At 40.3% G+C, this 21526-nt stretch overlaps 4 non-coding genes and 2 pseudogenes across 4 annotated transcripts; 2 read left to right on the top strand and 4 right to left on the bottom strand.

Moving 5' to 3' along the window:
- Nucleotides 1–683: 683 nt before the first annotated feature.
- Nucleotides 684–792, bottom strand: LOC140576002 (5S ribosomal RNA; annotated as a pseudogene).
- A 3988-nt stretch (nucleotides 793–4780) lies between these two features.
- LOC140576017 (U1 spliceosomal RNA) lies at nucleotides 4781–4942 on the top strand. The gene has a single exon (XR_011981256.1). It is a non-coding gene; the product is annotated as a U1 spliceosomal RNA (small nuclear RNA).
- Nucleotides 4943–8123: 3181 nt separating this feature from the next.
- Nucleotides 8124–8314, top strand: LOC140576036 (U2 spliceosomal RNA). Its single transcript, XR_011981273.1, has one exon. It is a non-coding gene; the product is annotated as a U2 spliceosomal RNA (small nuclear RNA).
- A 3048-nt stretch (nucleotides 8315–11362) lies between these two features.
- LOC140576005 (5S ribosomal RNA) lies at nucleotides 11363–11471 on the bottom strand (annotated as a pseudogene).
- A 4333-nt stretch (nucleotides 11472–15804) lies between these two features.
- On the bottom strand, nucleotides 15805–15923 carry LOC140575957 (5S ribosomal RNA). The gene has a single exon (XR_011981207.1). It is a non-coding gene; the product is annotated as a 5S ribosomal RNA (ribosomal RNA).
- Nucleotides 15924–20254: 4331 nt separating this feature from the next.
- On the bottom strand, nucleotides 20255–20373 carry LOC140576190 (5S ribosomal RNA). Its single transcript, XR_011981417.1, has one exon. It is a non-coding gene; the product is annotated as a 5S ribosomal RNA (ribosomal RNA).
- Nucleotides 20374–21526: the final 1153 nt, after the last annotated feature.

The following is a 21526-nucleotide window of genomic DNA, read 5'->3' as shown; positions in this document are numbered from 1 at the left end:
TGAAGGACTTTTGATTTGCTCCCCTCCCCGCCCCCGAAACGAGAACGGGAACCCATGAATGAAGGCCCACGACCAGAGGTTGTGTGTAACGGTGAAATAACATCACGACTGTGATGAAACGGTGCTGTTATTTCCCCACAGCTCACTCCCTTTCGTGATGTGTTGCTTTAATATGACCTAATTAAGTGATCTAAATTAGCAGGTGTTTTTTTTAAATAGCAAATATTGAGGTCGGCCCACCCAACCGCTGTCATTATGATTGGTTGTAGTCTTGCTATGCGTTGACATGCTGTAACAGACTTTCCCCCATGTTGTCAGTTTCCTCAAACGTACACTGACCCCTACTGACAGGCTTGGGTTACTTTTATCCACAGCATTCCCTTCACAGAGTTCTGGTTTGATATTTTTCAGTGTTTTGTAAGAATTTGGCTATAATTAAGCCAAACTACAAGTGATTGGTTTCCATCCCATGGCAGGCCATGCAGGTGGGCTTTAACGGCAATTTTCCGCTGAAAAGTTTCAACTCCTAAGATTCCACAGAGTGTATGAAATGTAATACAAGGAGGTATGTGTAAAAAAAAAAGTGTAATGTGTTGTATATTTGTGAAAGCGTAAGGTAAGATGGAGTAAAAGGAAGAAGAGCAAGTGAAAGAATGTGCATGTGAGTGCTTGAGGATGAGAAAAGCTTACAGCACCTGGTATTCCCAGGCAGTCTCCCATCCAAGTACTAACCAGGCCCGACCCTGCTTAGCTTCTGAGATCAGACGTGCTCAGGGTGGTATGGCCGTAAGCGAAAGCACTACTTCCACTTAGCCTATTTATAAGCATGCAGCAAAATATGCCTGCCTCTTCCACACTACACACCCCCCTCCCCCTCCCCCTCCCCCCTTTATTCGGTGAAAGATAGACTGTGTATCACCAGCGGCTCCGAATTGCTTCATGTGGTTGTTCGTGAGGTATCTCAAATACTGAAAGCTATACGAAATCGTTCAACTACGTTTAACATCTAACGCTGGATCCGTCTATTGTACTTTACAGCTGCAGTCTTAGGGTTATTAGCTAGCTATACAGTGGGGGGGGGGGGGGGGGGATTTAGTCAGTCACCAATTGTGCAAGTTCTCACACTTAAAAAGATAAGAGAGGCCTGTAATTCACATCATAGGTACACCTCAACTATGAGAGACAAAATGAGAAAAAAATTAAATCAGAAAATCACATTGTCTCATTTTTAAAGAATTTATTTGCAAATAATGGTGGGAAATAAGTATTTGATCAATAACAAAAGTTCATCTCAATACTTTGTTATATATCCTTTGTTGGCAATGGCAGAGGTCAAACGTTTTCTGTAAGTCTTCACAAGGTAGGCATACACCGTTGCTGGTATGTTGGCCCATTCCTCCATGCAGATCTCCTCTAGAGCAGTGATATTGTGGGGCTGTCGGTGGGCAACGCAGACTTTCAACTCCCTCCAAAGGTTTTCTATGTGGTTGAGATCTGGAGACTGGCTAGGCCTTGAAATGCTTCTTACGAAGCCACTCCTATGTTGCCCTGGCAGTGTGCTTGGGATCATTATCATGCTGAAAGACCCAGCCACGTTTCATCTTCAATGCCCTTGCTGATGGAAGGAGGTTTGCACTCAAAATCTCACAACACATGGCCCCATTCATTCTTTCATGTACATGGACCAGTCGTCCTAGTCCCTTTGCAGAGAAACAGCCCCAAAGCATGATGTTGCCACCCCCATGCTTCACAGTTGGTAGGGTGTTCTTTGGATGCAACTCAGCATTCACGAGTTGTGTTTGTACCAAACACATTAGCAGTGGTCTTGTAGGTCTCCCATTTTCTGATTATTGCTCCCACAGTAGATTTCTTCACACCAAGCTGCTTGCCTATTGCAGATTCAGTCTTCCCAGCCTGGTGCAGGTCTACAATTTTGTTTCTGGTGTCCTTCGACAGCTCTTTGGTCTTCACCATAGTGGGGTTTGGAGTGTGACTGTTTGAGGTTGTGGGCAGTTGTCTTTTCTACTGTTAACGAGTTCAAACAGATGCCATTAATACAGGTAATGAGTGGAGGACAGAGAAGCCTCTTAAAGAAGTTACAGGCCTGTGACAGCCAGAAATCTTGCTTGTTTGTAGGTGACCAAATACTTATTTTCCACCATTATTTGCAAATAAATTCTTTAAAAATCAGACAATGTGATTTTCAGATTTTTTTTCCTCATTTTGTCTCTCATAGTTGAGGTCTACCTATGATGTGAATTACAGGCCTCTCTCATTTTTTTTAAGTGGGAGAACTTGCACAATTAGTGACTGACTAAATACTGGTTGACTAAAGCAGGTCTGAACGGTATTCGGGATAGTTCAGTTTGTCACAGGTCTACACGTCTGCTTGTGTAGTCTGTTTCCCATTACAAAGCTAAAGGTATACAGACTGTCGTTGTAGCTTTGTATTCTTGCACAACGCATGGCTGTCCTGCTGTTAGCAGCGGCAGTCTGCTGCAGGCTAACTCAACGATGATGGCTGTAGTTGTGAACATTTCGACATTCCTCCTTGTGTTTTTTCGTGTCCGCCCGTGTTCAGCAATAGTGACTTAAGTAAAACGAGCAGATAAAACACAGTTACATAAAACATGTCCTTTATAAAACCGGCGAGTTTCTTTAGTTAAAGCGCATCTTCAGATGGTTTCTTTTCAGTAGCTCATCTTGGAGTTTCCGGAAACTACAACTTCTGTGTAAGACTTTTTTTTTTTTTAATCTCTGTGAAGTTAATTTAAATGAGAATGGTTAGTTATGTTTGTGTGTGCCATATTTGTGTATTTTACGAATTTAAGCGTCGGTTTCATTGATTGCAATAATATTTAGCTATGTAAATGTCTGACGCAGTGAACGATGGAAGAATTCAATGGCTGCTTTTAAATGTTTCTAAAGTGTTGAGCCTTGAGCTTTGTTTTATTTAGTGGTGCAGCAGTGTATTGTATTATGGTTGGATGCATTTTTTCATTCACACATTCCAGCACCCAGCCCCCCTGCTCCAACCTGTCCTTGACAACAACCCAGGTGACATATGAGCTGAGGAAGATCAAGGCAAACAAAGCTACAGGTCCTGATGGAATCAGTGCCAGGCTCCTCAAGTCCTTCGCACATCATCAGCTGTGCAGGGTAGTTGAGCATATGTTCAACATGAGCCTGAAATTGGGAAGAGTACCACAGATGTGGAAAACATCTTGTGTGGTACCTGTGCCCAAAACACAGCACCCGAAGGACCTAAACAGCTACAGGCCGGTGGCACTGACATCCGATGAAGTCACTGGAGAGGCTGGTCATCAACCACATCCGCCCTTTGGTGAGCCCATCCATGGACCCTCTTCAGCTTGCCTACCAACCTGGCGTCGGGGTGGATGATGCTTCTACACAGAACTCTTTCTCACCTGGAGAAGCCCGGCAGCACTGTGAGGATCACCTTCTTTGATTTCTCCAGTGCATTTAACACCATACAGCCAGGCCTCCTAAAGGACAAGCTGAGACATTGTGGAGTGGACTGGATACTGGACTACCTCACCAATCGACCACAGTATGTAAGGGGACGGGCCTGTATCTCTGATATGGTGGTCAGCAGCACAGGAGCCCCTCAAGGAACGGTCTTGGCACCGTTCCTCTTCACCCTGTACACTGCTGACTTCATGTACAGCTCACCGACCTGTAACCTCCAGAAGTTCTCTGATGACTCAGCGATCGTCGGCCTCATAACCAATGTGGAGGACAGCGAGTACAGAGAACTGATCCAGGACTTTGTGGACTGGTGTCCGCTGAACCACCTTCAGATAAACGCAGGAAAAAACATAGAACTGGTGGTGGATTTCCGCAGTTGCAGACACCCCCCTCAATCAGTGAACATCCAGGGTATGAACATCGAGAGTGTGGACTCTTATAAATACCTGGGTGTTCATCTGAACAACAAACTGGACTGGTCAGTCAACACTGCTGCACTCTTCAAGAAAGGCCAAAGCAGACTCTACCTACTGAGGAGACTGAGGTCCTTTGGGTGCAGGGAGCACTCCTGAGGACTTTCTTCGACACAGTGGTGGCATCTGCTATCTTTTATAGAGTCGTCTGCTGGGGCAGTAGCATCTCGACTGCATATAAGAAAAGACTGAATAAGCTCATAAAGAGGGCCGGCTCTGTCCTGGGGTGCTTGTTAGACCCAGTGCAGGTGGTGGGAGTCAGGAGGATGACAACCAAGCTGGCATCCATGCTGGAGAACAGCTCCCACCCCATGCATGAGACTCTGGCAGCACTGGGCAGCTCCTTTAGTGACAGGCTGCTTCATCCCAAGTGTGTAAAGGAGCGGTATCGCAGGTCCTTCCTTCCTGCTGCCATCAGACTCCACAACCAGCACTGCTCCCAGCGGACCACATACACACACACTTAAACTACACACACATGTTTAGGGAACAGAGATCCCTCAATGCAAAAATACCATGTGCAATACCCCCCCCCCCCCCCCCACACACACACACGTGGCATTAGGAGTCATTTGCAATAACCTGTAAATAATATTGTTATTTCCTTTTTAATTCTTATTTATATTGTGTATATAGTGCAAATTATTTATCTATATTTTTGTAACTGAGTGTCTTGCTATCCCTTTCTGCTGTGACACTGAGAATTTCCCCACTGCGGGACTAATAAAGGATTATCTTATCTTATCTTATTGTTTCTCCTCACCATGCATGTGAAATAGAAAGGATGGAGTGATTCCCCTGTTGGCGCTGAACAACTCATACTTATCTGGCAGTGGAGAAACCATGATCAAGAAGGTGGTTCACCCAGGGTGAGGCTCAGCAATTGCATTACATTGGTTGTGCTGACTCCTGTGCTAACACACAGAATAGAAAAGCTAGACTGCATAATTTGTGGTAGTGGAGGACTGTGCTCTCCCCTGATATTTGGGTAGAAGAAAGGAGCAATCTGAGATAGACAAACATGTGAATAGTATGACATGTTGTTATGAACTTGTTTCACATTGGGTTCAGCTTCTACTATAATATGTGTAAGTAACTTTTAATGTAATTATTGGAAGATGTTTATGTAGTGTATCTATTTTACCCTGAAAAATGTCATACTCTCCGTCACTGCCTGTTTTCCCAAGCGAATTTGTTATAAGTAGAATGTGTATCATGGAGTTTATCCCAGCAAACACATAACCTCATAGAGGTCTGGAGGCCTCTTCAGTACATCAGGCACTTATCAGTTAGTTTCCGGTTCTCGCTGGGGAGAATAGGGAAGAGTGAAGACAACCGATGGATTGTTTTCATTCATTTTCCACTCTTAATAAGTAAAGCTCAGTTATTTCTCCTGCTAACACATAGAACAGGAAAGCTTCAGTATAAAGTCGGTGTTGTATCCACACAATATACTGAGGGTTAAATTAATTCATACTAGGTGTGATAAGTAACTTAATTTTCTTGTTTGTTTTACATTTGATAGAATTAACATTTTACATATTTTATAGACTACACAAGTAACACAAATAAATGCAATTGGCACTTTTTGTGGCAAATACAATTGACAATAATTGAGATGTATCTATTTCTATACAGACATTTGTAAAAGATTATTTAATTTCACATGTTGTTTTATGTTTCATAGTCCTTTTTGTAGTGTGACAAAGAAGCTGTTCCTGTCCACATTCATTACAGTTTTAGTTTTTTCTTCTCTTGATAATTGATTAAAAAAAGACTTTTTATTTAATTTACATGTTTATCTCATCAAGACAAATTCTACATCAATACAGTTACAGTGATACAGTCTTTGCAGTCTTTGATTTTGACAGTCTTTACATTGTGTACTGAACCCACTGTTAGAGATGCTCTTTACCCAAAGCTGTGTTCCTTGTCATATCTTAAACACTTAAACACTTCACACTTAAAGTTGCCGCAAAGCATCGTTTTATGTTTTCTTATAAGGTTTAGACCTAACAGGTACATAAAGGGTGTATTTTACCTGTATGAGTATTACATATAAAAGTCATAACTAATTCATTTAGACAACAAATAAAATGTCCAGTTGTGTTGTATATATTGTGGTTCATATCCCCACCACTGTAAATTAAACTGAATCTGTAAGTTTCTCCACAATTAAAGATTTCTTATCAGACCACTATGAATTACTTTTTTACATCTCCTACTAGGTTTACAGCTGCATGTAAAAAAATCAGGACGAAGGCATGCCACCAACTGCAGTTACAGTAGAACCTGTTAGTAAATTAATAATTAGTAAAGTAGATTCTCACCCATTTAGAATCAATAATTAAATGACATCCTTGAATAACTATGATTTCATTTGTGGATATATTCAATTATATACTTACAAAGAAGGAATCTTTTGAGTTCAAATACAAAGCAACAATAAATGAGGGGGCAGGATCTCTGCATCTCTGCCCTATGACTAACAGTCTACACACTCAAACTCTTCAATGTGATGGGTGATCTACAGTCGCTGTCTACAGTGAGTGTAGACTCTCAACCAATTCGAAGGATAAATGTCTACAGTCACTGTGCCGATATTGACCCTCAGTATTGACCCTCAGGTTTGCCGAGTCAAGTTCTAGTTAATGGTGCCATCTACACTGGGCAACATTCTTCTTCCCTGTGAGACAAGAGTAAGGTTGGAGATGTTCTAATAAACACATTTCAGTACGTTACTGAAACTAGTCAGTCTATATCTGGAATAGTCTACATGCAAAGTAATTTAAAGTCAGACAAAAACGATAGATTTTTTATTACATTTTTTTTTATCATAAACCATGTTATTGGTTACAAGCTTTCCTATATTAGACTGCAATGTATTTTATAATAAAATCATTTTAAATGAATAAATCACAAATGGCAAATTAATCATCTAGTTCAGTTCACATCCAGGAGATGGCAGTACAACATACTAAAAAAACAACAACGCCTGAAAACGGGACTTGTTAATGTCAAACCTGCAGTAAACAGGTAGCTTCTGTCTTTGCTTTATTTTTGGAAAACGTAAGTGTAACACTTAACACCTTAGTGTGGTGTCTAAATAATAATAATAATAATAATAATAATAATAATAATAATAATAAATTAGGTAAAATGTAAAATGTCTTCTAAGAGTTCAGTCTTGAACTTTAAACATGGCTGACAGAAAGCGCTCGAAAGATCTCTTCCCAAACCTGCTGTTAATAAACGTGAAATAGGTTTGTACTCTCTCCTTATTTACCAAACATGTTGTGTTTGTTGGCTAATTAGAAATTCGTGAATGTCCTGTAATGAGTGGAGTGCTAATTTTAAGGCCTATTCTTTGGCCTTGTCAATTAATCCTATTAATTCCGAAGGCCGGGACATTTCACAGTCGTGTGTTGGTGAATGGGCAGGCGTAAAACATGGGCATTTTCCAGTTATTTTCTTACACCATGAAACAGTTTGCTAATTTTACTTAATTACAGTGTAAGAAACCTAATATAGGTCTAGGAATGAAGGTTAATGAAGCAGTCGTACTTGGAATGAGGGGAACTGGATAGAATTGGCATTTTCTTTTGACAAGTGGTCTGGATGTCGGTTTGCTGAACGTGAGAGATTCATACATGTGTTGTGTTGGTTTACAGGTACATGGTAAACTTAAGTTGAAGAGATCATAGTCAGTCAGCAGTTGTTTTAGGTTTCACTCCTCGTGTTTAGGTTGTAGTACCACATTCAACCACAAGGTTATCAAGCGTATCAAACATATGTCTTTGTTTTTCATTAAGAAATCCAACTGTTCACCTCCACTCCAGCACGTTAGCTGTTCGTGATCAGTACAGTTGATGTAATGTTGTAGTTTTGTTTCTGAATTGCTTTTAAAAGAAGTCAGAGGCAAAAATGATATCCTCGTATTTGATTGGCCGTTGTGCAGAAATATTTACATATTCTGTTTTTATGTCCGTTATCTGTTAATACCACTGTTTTCTCAGAGTTGTGAGTGATATTTAACCCTTGATTCCCCGGCTTACTTTTTTATTATCGCCGGGAATTTAGTTGAAGCGGATTTAAACATTTCACCATAACAGTGAAACTTACTGTCTAGAATGACTTCCCTGTTTCTCTTAGCGGTTCGGTATCGCTTCTCGGCCTTTTGGCTAAGATCAAGTGTAGTATCTGTTCTTATCAGTTTAATATCTGATACGTCCCCTATTCGGGGACCATATATTAAATTGATTTTTGGAACAGGGAGATGGAATAGGGGCTTGCTCTGTCCACTCCACGCATCGACCCGGTATTGCAGTACCTCCGGGAACGGTGCACCCCCTTTTAATCGGTGAAAGATAGACTGTGTATCATCAGCGGCTCCGAATTGCTTCTTGTGGTTGTTTGTGAAGTATATCAAATACTGAAAGCTATACGAAAACGTTAAAAGACGTGTAACATCTAACGCTGGATCCGTCTACTGTACTTTACTGCTGCAGTCTTAGGGTTATTAGCTACCTGTATGTATGAACTGAAGCTCTGAAGTAGGGCTTTGGAGAACTACATCGTGTATATATGGTTGACTAAAGCAGGTCTGAACGGTATTCGGGATAGTTCAGTTTGTCACAGGTCTACACGTCTGCTTGTGTAGTCTGTTTCCCATTACAAAGCTAAAGGTATACAGACTGTCGTTGTAGCTTTGTATTCTTGCACAACGCATGGCTGTCCTGCTGTTAGCAGCTGCAGCTGTAGTGAACATATCGACATTCCTCTGTGTTTTTCGTGTCCGCCCGTGTTCAGCAATAGTGACATAAGTAAAACGAGCAGATAAAACACAGTTACATAAAACATGTCCTTTATAAAACCGGCGAGTTTCTTTAGTTAAAGCGCATCTTCAGATGGTTTCTTTTCAGTAGCTCATCTTGGATTTTCCGGTAACTACAACTTCTGTGTAAGACTTTTTTTTTTTTTTTCTCCCGGTGAAGTTAATTTAAATGAGAATGGTTAGTTATGTTTATGTGTGCCATATTTGTGGATTTTACGAATTTAAGCGTCGGTTTCATCGATTGCAATAATATTTATGTAAATGTCCGACGCATATGTGTAAGTAACTTTTAATGTAATTATTGGAAGATATTTATGTAGTGTATCTATTTCACCCTGAAAATGTCATACTCTCTGTCACTGCCTGTTTTCCCAAAAGAGACCAAGCGAATTTGTTATGAGTAGAATGTGTATCATGGAGTTTATCCCAGCAAACATATAACCTCATAGAGGTCTGGAGGCCTCTTCAGTACATCAGGCACTTATCAGTTAGTTTCAGGTTCTCGCTGGGGAGAATAGGGAAAAGTGAAGACAACCGATGGATCATTTTCCACTCTTAATAAGTAAAGCTCAGTTATTTCTCCTGCTAACACATAGAACAGAAAAGCTTCAGTATAACGTCAGTGTTGTATCCATACAATATACTGAGGGTTAAATTAATTCATACTAGGTGTGATAAGTAACTTCATTTTCTTATTTTACATTTGATAGCATGAACATTTTACATATTTTATAGACTACACAAGTAACACAAATAAATGCAAATGCCACTTTTTGTGACAAATACAATTGACAATAATTAAGATGTATTTATTTCGGTACAGACGTTTTTAAAAGATTATTTAATTTCGCATTTTATTTTATATTTCATAGTCCTTTTTTTAGTGTGGAAAAGAAGCTGTTCTTGTCCACATTCATTACAGTTTAAATTTTTTTTACTCTTGATAAATGATTATTGAATATTGGGAATAACAGGTGCTTTTTCATTCTGAAGCACAGGGAGTTTCCATTTACTGCTCTTTCAGGAGTAAACCGACACAGCAGCAAAGGCTCACACCGGCCGGCAGACTCGGTCTTGTCAACATAAAAGGCCTTACCTTACGTAATTTCCGGAAGGAAATAAAAAACGCTAAATAGAGAAATTGTACATCTCATTTGGAGCTGATGTGGACAAGATTTGTGTTCCTGGTCACAAGAAAAGCTGCTCCATTTCATTATGAAAAGTATTATCAGGCTTTTAATCTCGACGTTCCTCGCCATCTTTTCAATAAACTCTTTTATTTTTAGGAGTGAACCCAGTTGAAATATTTATGAATGGTGAAAGAAAAATTCATTTCAAAGAGGCCCCGGAATATGGTGCTGTATTTACTTTGCCGCAGTTTAATAATTAAGCTTGTGTTTTCCTTCAACTGCAAAAAAAAAACAAAAACAAAAAAACCCACATCAGTCAAATGCGGTTCTAAAACGGGTCAATTCTAAAATTCCAAATGTTTCTCAACAGTCTTGGCTTCTTTTATTTACACCCTTAAATTTGACATACTAAGCTACAACATGACTATGGGATAAATGCAGGGGCTACTTCCTACCAATATGGAAGCCGGGAAAACAAAACAAGAGGCTGGCACGCCGGGTGAAGCATCGCTCTCAGGTGAGTTGCGAGTTGCAGGGATGCCGATGAAGCAGGCTCGGGCTGAGTGGGCCGGCCAGCCATTTAACTAAGGGAAGTGGTGTCGCCATGTCAAGTTCAAAGAGCTCTGTGAAGCTTCAGGGGGATAAAAGAACAACTGTTGTAGATGTACGCAGGTCTGGGAGGAGAATTTTAAAAACCTCAATGCAACTGGAAATCAGCCATTCCACTTCCTAGAAAACAATTCACAAGTGGTGAAGGACTTTTGATTTGCTCCCCTCCCCGCCCCCGAAACGAGAACAGGAACCCATGAATGAAGGCCCACGACTTGAGGTTGTGTGTAACGGTGAAATAACATCACGACTGTGATGAAACGGTGCTGTTATTTCCCCACAGCTCACTCCCTTTCGTGATGTGTTGCTTTAATATGACCTAATTAAGTGATCTAAATTAGCAGGTGTTTTTTTTTTAAATAGCAAATATTGAGGTCGGCCCACCCAAGCGCTGTCATTATGATTGGTTGTAGTCTTGCTATGCGTTGACATGCTGTAACAGACTTTCCCCTATGTTGTCAGTTTCCTCTAACATACACTGACCCCTACTGACAGGCTTGGGTTACTTTTATCCACAGCATTCCCTCCACAGAGTTCTGGTTTGATATTTTTCAGTGTTTTGTAAGAATTTGGCTATAATTAAGCCAAACTACAAGTGATTGGTTTCCATCCCATGGCAGGCCATGCAGGTGGGCTTTAACGGCAATTTTCCGCTGAAAAGTTTCAACTCCTAAGACTCCACAGAGTGTATGAAATGTAATACAAGGAGGTATGTGTAAAAAAAAAAGTGTAATGTGTTGTATATTTGTGAAAGCGTAAAGTAAGATGGAGTAAAAGGAAGAAGAGCAAGTGAAAGAATGTGCATGTGAGTGCTTGAGGATGAGAAAAGCTTACAGCACCTGGTATTCCCAGGCGGTCTCCCATCCAAGTACTAACCAAGCCCGACCCTGCTTAGCTTCCGAGATCAGACGTGCTCAGGGTGGTATGGCCGTAAGCGAAAGGACTATTTCCACTTAGCCTATTTATAAGCATGCAGCAAAATACGCCTGCCTCTTCCACACTACACACCCCCCTCCCCCTCCCCCCTTTATTCGGTGAAAGATAGACTGTGTATCACCAGCGGCTCCGAATTGCTTCATGTGGTTGTTCGTGAGGTATCTCAAATACTGAAAGCTATACGAAAACGTTCAACTACGTTTAACATCTAACGCTGGATCCGTCTATTGTACTTTACAGCTGCTATACAGTGGTGGGGGGGGGGGGGGGGGATTTAGTCAGTCACCAATTGTGCAAGTTCTCACACTTAAAAAGATAAGAGAGGCCTGTAATTCACATCATAGGTACACCTCAACTATGAGAGACAAAATGAGAAAAAAATTAAATCAGAAAATCACATTGTCTCATTTTTAAAGAATTTATTTGCAAATAATGGTGGGAAATAAGTATTTGATCAATTACAAAAGTTCATCTCAATACTTTGTTATATATCCTTTGTTGGCAATGGCAGAGGTCAAACGTTTTCTGTAAGTCTTCACAAGGTAGGCATACACCGTTGCTGGTATGTTGGCCCATTCCTCCATGCAGATCTCCTCTAGAGCAGTGATATTGTGGGGCTGTCGGTGGGCAACGCGGACTTTCAACTCCCTCCAAAGGTTTTCTATGGGGTTGAGATCTGGAGACTGGCTAGGCCTTGAAATGCTTCTTACGAAGCCACTCCTTTGTTGCCCTGGCAGTGTGCTTGGGATCATTATCATGCTGAAAGACCCAGCCACGTTTCATCTTCAATGCCCTTGCTGATGGAAGGAGGTTTGCACTCAAAATCTCACAACACATGGCCCCATTCATTCTTTCATGTACATGGACCAGTCGTCCTAGTCCCTTTGCAGAGAAACAGCCCCAAAGCATGATGTTGCCACCCCCATGCTTCACAGTTGGTAGGGTGTTCTTTGGATGCAACTCAGCATTCACGAGTTGTGTTTGTACCAAACACATTAGCAGTGGTCTTGTAGGTCTCCCATTTTCTGATTATTGCTCCCACAGTAGATTTCTTCACACCAAGCTGCTTGCCTATTGCAGATTCAGTCTTCCCAGCCTGGTGCAGGTCTACAATTTTGTTTCTGGTGTCCTTCGACAGCTCTTTGGTCTTCACCATAGTGGGGTTTGGAGTGTGACTGTTTGAGGTTGTGGGCAGTTGTATTTTCTACTGTTAACGAGTTCAAACAGATGCCATTAATACAGGTAATGAGTGGAGGACAGAGAAGCCTCTTAAAGAAGTTACAGGCCTGTGACAGCCAGAAATCTTGCTTGTTTGTAGGTGACCAAATACTTATTTTCCACCATTATTTGCAAATAAATTCTTTAAAAATCAGACAATGTGATTTTCAGATTTTTTCCCTCATTTTGTCTCTCATAGTTGAGGTCTACCTATGATGTGAATTACAGGCCTCTCTCATTTTTTTTAAGTGGGAGAACTTGCACAATTAGTGACTGACTAAATACTGGTTGACTAAAGCAGGTCTGAACGGTATTCGGGATAGTTCAGTTTGTCACAGGTCTACACGTCTGCTTGTGTAGTCTGTTTCCCATTACAAAGCTAAAGGTATACAGACTGTCGTTGTAGCTTTGTATTCTTGCACAACGCATGGCTGTCCTGCTGTTAGCAGCTGCAGTCTGCTGCAGGCTAACTCAACGATGATGGCTGTAGTTGTGAACATATCGTTTTTTCGTGTCCGCCCATGTTCAGCAATAGTGACATAAGTAAAACGAGCAGATAAAACTCAGTTACATAAAACATGTCCTTTATAAAACCGGCGAGTTTCTTTAGTTAAAGCGCATCTTCAGATGGTTTCTTTTCAGTAGCTCATCTTGGATTTTCCGGTAACTACAACTTCTGTGTAAGACTTTTTTTTTTTTTTTTTTAAATCTCTGTGAAGTTAATTTAAATGAGAATGGTTAGTTATGTTTATGTGTGCCATATTTGTGGATTTTACGAATTTAAGCGTCGGTTTCATCGATTGCAATAATATTTATGTAAATGTCCGACGCATATGTGTAAGTAACTTTTAATGTAATTATTGGAAGATATTTATGTAGTGTATCTATTTCACCCTAAAAAAATGTCATACTCTCCGTCACTGCCTGTTTTCCCAAAAGAGACTAAGCGAATTTGTTATGAGTAGAATGTGTATCATGGAGTTTATCCCAGCAAACATATAACCTCATAGAGGTCTGGAGGCCTCTTCAGTACATCAGGCACTTATCAGTTAGTTTCGGCTTCTAGTTGGGGAGAATAGGGAAAAGTGAAGACAACCGATGGATCATTTTCCACTCTTAATAAGTAAAGCTCAGTTATTTCTCCTGCTAACACATAGAACAGAAAAGCTTCAGTATAACGTCAGTGTTGTATCCATACAATATACTGAGGGTTAAATTAATTCATACTAGGTGTGATAAGTAACTTCATTTTCTTATTTTACATTTGATAGCATGAACATTTTACATATTTTATAGACTACACAAGTAACACAAATAAATGCAAATGCCACTTTTTGTGACAAATACAATTGACAATAATTAAGATGTATTTATTTCGGTACAGACGTTTTTAAAAGATTATTTAATTTTGCATTTTATTTTATATTTCATAGTCCTTTTTTTAGTGTGGAAAAGAAGCTGTTCTTGTCTACATTCATTACAGTTTAAATTATTTTTTACTCTTGATAAATGATTATTGAATATTGGGAATAACAGGTGCTTTTTCATTCTGAAGCACAGGGAGCTTCCATTTACTGCTCTTTCAGGAGTAAACCGACACAGCAGCAAAGGCTCACACCGGCCGGCAGACTCGGTCTTGTCAAAATAAAAGGCCTTACCTTACGTCATTTCCGGAAGGAAATAAAAAATGCTAAATAGAGAAATTGTACATCTCATTTGGAGCTGATGTGGACAAGATTTGTGTTCCTGGTCACAAGAAAAGCTGCTCCATTTCATTATGAAAAGTATTATCAGGCTTTTAATCTCGACGTTCCTCGCCATCTTTTCAATAAACTCTTTTATTTTTAGGAGTGAACCCAGTTGAAATATTTATGAATGGTGAAAGAAAAATTCATTTCAAAGAGGCCCCGGAATATGGTGCTGTATTTACTTTGCCGCAGTTTAATAATTAAGCTTGTGTTCTCCTTCAACTGCAAAAAAACAAAAAAAAACAAAAAAACCCACATCAGTCAAATGCGGTTGTTAAACGGGTCAATTCTAAAATTCCAAATGTTTCTCAACAGTCTTGGCTTCTTTTATTTACACCCTTAAATTTGACATACTAAGCTACAACATGACTATGGGATAAATGCAGGGGCTACTTCCTACCAATATGGAAGCCGGGAAAACAAAACAAGAGGTGAAGCATCGCTCTCAGGTGAGTTGCGAGTTGCAGGGATGCCGATGAAGCAGGCTCGGGCTGAGTGGGCCGGCCAGCCATTTAACTAAGGGAAGTGTGTGTCGCCATGTCAAGTTCAAAGAGCTCTGTGAAGCTTCAGGGGGATAAAAGAACAACTGTTGTAGATGCACGCAGGTCTGGGAGGAGAATTTTAAAAACCTCAATGCAACTGGAAATCAGCCATTCCACTTCCTAGAAAATAATTCACAAGTGGTGAAGGACTTTTGATTTGCTCCCCTCCCCGCCCCTGAAACGAGAACGGGAACCCATGAATGAAGGCCCACGACTTGAGGTTGTGTGTAATGGTGAAATAACATCACGACTGTGATGAAACGGTGCTGTTATTTCCCCACAGCTCACTCCCTTTCGTGATGTGTTGCTTTAATATGACCTAATTAAGTGATCTAAATTAGCAGGTGTTTTTTTTTAATAGCAAATATTGAGGTCGGCCCACCCAAGCGCTGTCATTATGATTGGTTGTAGTCTTGCTATGCGTTGACATGCTGTAACAGACTTTCCCCCATGTTGTCAGTTTCCTCAAACGTACACTGACCCCTACTGACAGGCTTGGGTTACTTTTATCCACAGCATTCCCTCCACAGAGTTCTGGTTTGATATTTTTCAGTGTTTTGTAAGAATTTGGCTATAATTAAGCCAAACTACAAGTGATTGGTTTCCATCCCATGGCAGGCCATGCAGGTTGGCTTTAACGGCAAGTTTCCGCTGAAAAGTTTCAACTCCTAAGATTCCACAGAGTGTATGAAATGTAATACAAGGAGGTATGTGTAAAAAAAAAAGTGTAATGTGTTGTATATTTGTGAAAGCGTAAGGTAAGATGGAGTAAAAGGAAGAAGAGCAAGTGAAAGAATGTGCATGTGAGTGCTTGAGGATGAGAAAAGCTTACAGCACCTGGTATTCCCAGGCGGTCTCCCATCCAAGTACTAACCAGGCCTGACCCTGCTTAGCTTCCGAGATCAGACGAGATCTGGCGTGCACAGGGTGGTATGGCCATAAGCTAAAGCACTTCTTCCACTTAGCCTATTTATAAGCATGCAGCAAAATACGCCTGCCTCTTCCACACCCCCCCCCTCCCCCTCCCCCCTTTATTCGGTGAAAGATAGACTGTGTATCACCAGCGGCTCCGAATTGCTTCATGTGGTTGTTCGTGAGGTATCTCAAATACTGAAAGCTATACGAAAACGTTCAACTACGTTTAACATCTAACGCTGGATCCGTCTATTGTACTTTACAGCTGCTAAACAGTGGGGGGGGGGGGGGGGGGGAGGATTTAGTCAGTCACCAATTGTGCAAGTTCTCACACTTAAAAAGATAAGAGAGGCCTGTAATTCACATCATAGGTACACCTCAACTATGAGAGACAAAATGAGAAAAAAATTAAATCAGAAAATCACATTGTCTCATTTTTAAAGAATTTATTTGCAAATAATGGTGGGAAATAAGTATTTGATCAATTACAAAAGTTCATCTCAATACTTTGTTATATATCCTTTGTTGGCAATGGCAGAGGTCAAACGTTTTCTGTAAGTCTTCACAAGGTAGGCATACACCGTTGCTGGTATGTTGGCCCATTCCTCCATGCAGATCTCCTCTAGAGCAGTGATATTGTGGGGCTGTCGGTGGGCAACGCGGACTTTCAACTCCCTCCAAAGGTTTTCTATGGGGTTGAGATCTGGAGACTGGCTAGGCCTTGAAATGCTTCTTACGAAGCCACTCCTTTGTTGCCCTGGCAGTGTGCTTGGGATCATTATCATGCTGAAAGACCCAGCCACGTTTCATCTTCAATGCCCTTGCTGATGGAAGGAGGTTTGCACTCAAAATCTCACAACACATGGCCCCATTCATTCTTTCATGTACATGGACCAGTCGTCCTAGTCCCTTTGCAGAGAAACAGCCCCAAAGCATGATGTTGCCACCCCCATGCTTCACAGTTGGTAGGGTGTTCTTTGGATGCAACTCAGCATTCACGAGTTGTGTTTGTACCAAACACATTAGCAGTGGTCTTGTAGGTCTCCCATTTTCTGATTATTGCTCCCACAGTAGATTTCTTCACACCAAGCTGCTTGCCTATTGCAGATTCAGTCTTCCCAGCCTGGTGCAGGTCTACAATTTTGTTTCTGGTGTCCTTCGACAGCTCTTTGGTCTTCACCATAGTGGGGTTTGGAGTGTGACTGTTTGAGGTTGTGGGCAGTTGTATTTTCTACTGTTAACGAGTTCAAACAGATGCCATTAATACAGGTAATGAGTGGAGGACAGAGAAGCCTCTTAAAGAAGTTACAGGCCTGTGACAGCCAGAAATCTTGCTTGTTTGTAGGTGACCAAATACTTATTTTCCACCATTATTTGCAAATAAATTCTTTAAAAATCAGACAATGTGATTTTCAGATTTTTTCCCTCATTTTGTCTCTCATAGTTGAGGTCTACCTATGATGTGAATTACAGGCCTCTCTCATTTTTTTTAAGTGGGAGAACTTGCACAATTAGTGACTGACTAAATACTGGTTGACTAAAGCAGGTCTGAACGGTATTCGGGATAGTTCAGTTTGTCACAGGTCTACACGTCTGCTTGTGTAGTCTGTTTCCCATTACAAAGCTAAAGGTATACAGACTGTCGTTGTAGCTTTGTATTCTTGCACAACGCATGGCTGTCCTGCTGTTAGCAGCTGCAGTCTGCTGCAGGCTAACTCAACGATGATGGCTGTAGTTGTGAACATATCGTTTTTTCGTGTCCGCCCATGTTCAGCAATAGTGACATAAGTAAAACGAGCAGATAAAACTCAGTTACATAAAACATGTCCTTTATAAAACCGGCGAGTTTCTTTAGTTAAAGCGCATCTTCAGATGGTTTCTTTTCAGTAGCTCATCTTGGATTTTCCGGTAACTACAACTTCTGTGTAAGACTTTTTTTTTTTTTTTTTTAAATCTCTGTGAAGTTAATTTAAATGAGAATGGTTAGTTATGTTTATGTGTGCCATATTTGTGGATTTTACGAATTTAAGCGTCGGTTTCATCGATTGCAATAATATTTATGTAAATGTCCGACGCATATGTGTAAGTAACTTTTAATGTAATTATTGGAAGATATTTATGTAGTGTATCTATTTCACCCTAAAAAAATGTCATACTCTCCGTCACTGCCTGTTTTCCCAAAAGAGACTAAGCGAATTTGTTATGAGTAGAATGTGTATCATGGAGTTTATCCCAGCAAACATATAACCTCATAGAGGTCTGGAGGCCTCTTCAGTACATCAGGCACTTATCAGTTAGTTTCGGCTTCTAGTTGGGGAGAATAGGGAAAAGTGAAGACAACCGATGGATCATTTTCCACTCTTAATAAGTAAAGCTCAGTTATTTCTCCTGCTAACACATAGAACAGAAAAGCTTCAGTATAACGTCAGTGTTGTATCCATACAATATACTGAGGGTTAAATTAATTCATACTAGGTGTGATAAGTAACTTCATTTTCTTATTTTACATTTGATAGCATGAACATTTTACATATTTTATAGACTACACAAGTAACACAAATAAATGCAAATGCCACTTTTTGTGACAAATACAATTGACAATAATTAAGATGTATTTATTTCGGTACAGACGTTTTTAAAAGATTATTTAATTTTGCATTTTATTTTATATTTCATAGTCCTTTTTTTAGTGTGGAAAAGAAGCTGTTCTTGTCTACATTCATTACAGTTTAAATTATTTTTTACTCTTGATAAATGATTATTGAATATTGGGAATAACAGGTGCTTTTTCATTCTGAAGCACAGGGAGCTTCCATTTACTGCTCTTTCAGGAGTAAACCGACACAGCAGCAAAGGCTCACACCGGCCGGCAGACTCAGTCTTGTCAAAATAAAAGGCCTTACCTTACGTCATTTCCGGAAGGAAATAAAAAATGCTAAATAGAGAAATTGTACATCTCATTTGGAGCTGATGTGGACAAGATTTGTGTTCCTGGTCACAAGAAAAGCTGCTCCATTTCATTATGAAAAGTATTATCAGGCTTTTAATCTCGACGTTCCTCGCCATCTTTTCAATAAACTCTTTTATTTTTAGGAGTGAACCCAGTTGAAATATTTATGAATGGTGAAAGAAAAATTCATTTCAAAGAGGCCCCGGAATATGGTGCTGTATTTACTTTGCCGCAGTTTAATAATTAAGCTTGTGTTCTCCTTCAACTGCAAAAAAACAAAAAAAAACAAAAAAACCCACATCAGTCAAATGCGGTTGTTAAACGGGTCAATTCTAAAATTCCAAATGTTTCTCAACAGTCTTGGCTTCTTTTATTTACACCCTTAAATTTGACATACTAAGCTACAACATGACTATGGGATAAATGCAGGGGCTACTTCCTACCAATATGGAAGCCGGGAAAACAAAACAAGAGGTGAAGCATCGCTCTCAGGTGAGTTGCGAGTTGCAGGGATGCCGATGAAGCAGGCTCGGGCTGAGTGGGCCGGCCAGCCATTTAACTAAGGGAAGTGGTGTCGCCATGTCAAGTTCAAAGAGCTCTGTGAAGCTTCAGGGGGATAAAAGAACAACTGTTGTAGATGCACGCAGGTCTGGGAGGAGAATTTTAAAAACCTCAATGCAACTGGAAATCAGCCATTCCACTTCCTAGAAAATAATTCACAAGTGGTGAAGGACTTTTGATTTGCTCCCCTCCCCGCCCCCGAAACGAGAACGGTAACCCATGAATGAAGGCCCACGACTTGAGGTTGTGTGTAACGGTGAAATAACATCACGACTGTGATGAAACGGTGCTGTTATTTCCCCACAGCTCACTCCCTTTCGTGATGTGTTGCTTTAATATGACCTAATTAAGTGATCTAAATTAGCAGGTGTTTTTTTTAAATAGCAAATATTGAGGTCGGCCCACCCAAGCGCTGTCATTATGATTGGTTGTAGTCTTGCTATGCGTTGACATGCTGTAACAGACTTTGCCCCATGTTGTCAGTTTCCTCAAACGTACACTGACCCGTACTGACAGGCTTGGGTTACTTTTATCCACAGCATTCCCTCCACAGAGTTCTGGTTTGATATTTTTCAGTGTTTTGTAAGAATTTGGCTATAATTAAGCCAAACTACAAGTGATTGGTTTCCATCCCATGGCAGGCCATGCAGGTGGGCTTTAACGGCAATTTTCCCCTGAAAAGTTTCAACTCCTAAGACTCCACAGAGTGTATGAAATGTAATACAAGGAGGTATGTGTAAAAAAAAAAAGTGTAATGTGTTGTATATTTGTGAAAGCGTAAAGTAAGATGGAGTAAAAGGAAGAAGAGCATGTGAAAGAATGTGCATGTGAGTGCTTGAGAATGAGAAAAGCTTACAGCACCTGGTATTCCCAGGCGGTCTCCCATCCAAGTACTAACCAGGCCCGACCCTGCTTAGCTTCCGAGATCAGACGAGATCGGGCGTGCTCAGGGTGGTATGGCCGTAAGCGAAAGCGAGTAGATACCTTTATACTTAACAAAGCGCTACTAATCATAACTGTAACTATGTATTAATGTCACATGTATAGTCTAAACTCTTTGGGTATTATAAACCCCCTTGTCTTAGAACCTTCAAAATGTCTAATTTGAACAGCCCTGAAAAACATTTATTTCCAAAAGCTTGCTTTAGAATCTTTGAATTTTCTAAAAAATGAGTGCAGATCCCTTTACAAAATTCTCTAGGTTGAACAGTAATGAATAATTAAATGTCCTAAAAATTTAATTTGTAATAAATTTGGATCCCTGAAAAATTTAAACAACCCTGAGAAGAAAACTATTTCATGACAATATCTTAGAATCTTTCTAGAATCTTAGAATTTAAAACAAATCTAGATCCTGAGAAATTCCCAGTTCAGACAACTGTGAGACTGAAATTATCTTAAGGCAATGCTTTGGACATCTTCATCCTTTGAGTCCGGATCGCTGCAAAAAGCCTAAAACTAATGTTAAAATTAAAATATCAAAGGGAATTCGGGTTAAAGTAACCTGAAGGTCTAAGAATACAGTGTCCCACCTCCTCCTGTTTATTCTAAATTCGTAAGGCCTAATTAATTTACACAGTCACCTCGGGTACAGAGTCTCGGAGTCAGTAGAGCGCCTGAAATGACTCAGAATCACTGATTTGGATGATGGCGGCCGCCTCTGTCGCTTTCTGATCCTGTCTCTGAAAACTCTTGACCCAGAGGAATATTGGGATCTCTGTGGAACCTCCAGAACTGTGGTAGTGGGATTTGCTTCTCTGCGCTTAAAGAATCAACTCGATCAGTCAGTCTTAGGAATGTAGAGAAACACCTGCAGTTTAATCCTGCAGTAAACGTAACGCCAGCGGAAGACTTCAGAACTGCGTCTGACAAAAACCTTGCTGTACAGTCAGTTACACTGAAGTCTTGTTTAAAAGGTTCTGCCTAAGACTGCTTATATTACTTAAAGGGAAAGAGAAAAACCTCCTACCTAAAATTGGCTGCAGTGGTAAATTTAATACTACTTGGTAACCTGTCTTGACTTAAATAGACAATATGGACTCTGAGGATTAATTGGCCGGTTAGCACCCAGTCTGAAATCTATTTCACTATTTAAAATTCTGCAGTCATTTATTTACATTT

This window comes from Salminus brasiliensis, chromosome 13 (assembly GCF_030463535.1).
Source record: "Salminus brasiliensis chromosome 13, fSalBra1.hap2, whole genome shotgun sequence".
NCBI lineage: Eukaryota > Metazoa > Chordata > Actinopteri > Characiformes > Bryconidae > Salminus > Salminus brasiliensis.
Note: the sequence above shows the minus strand (reverse complement) of the source record. Positions and strands in the feature narration are given on the sequence as shown.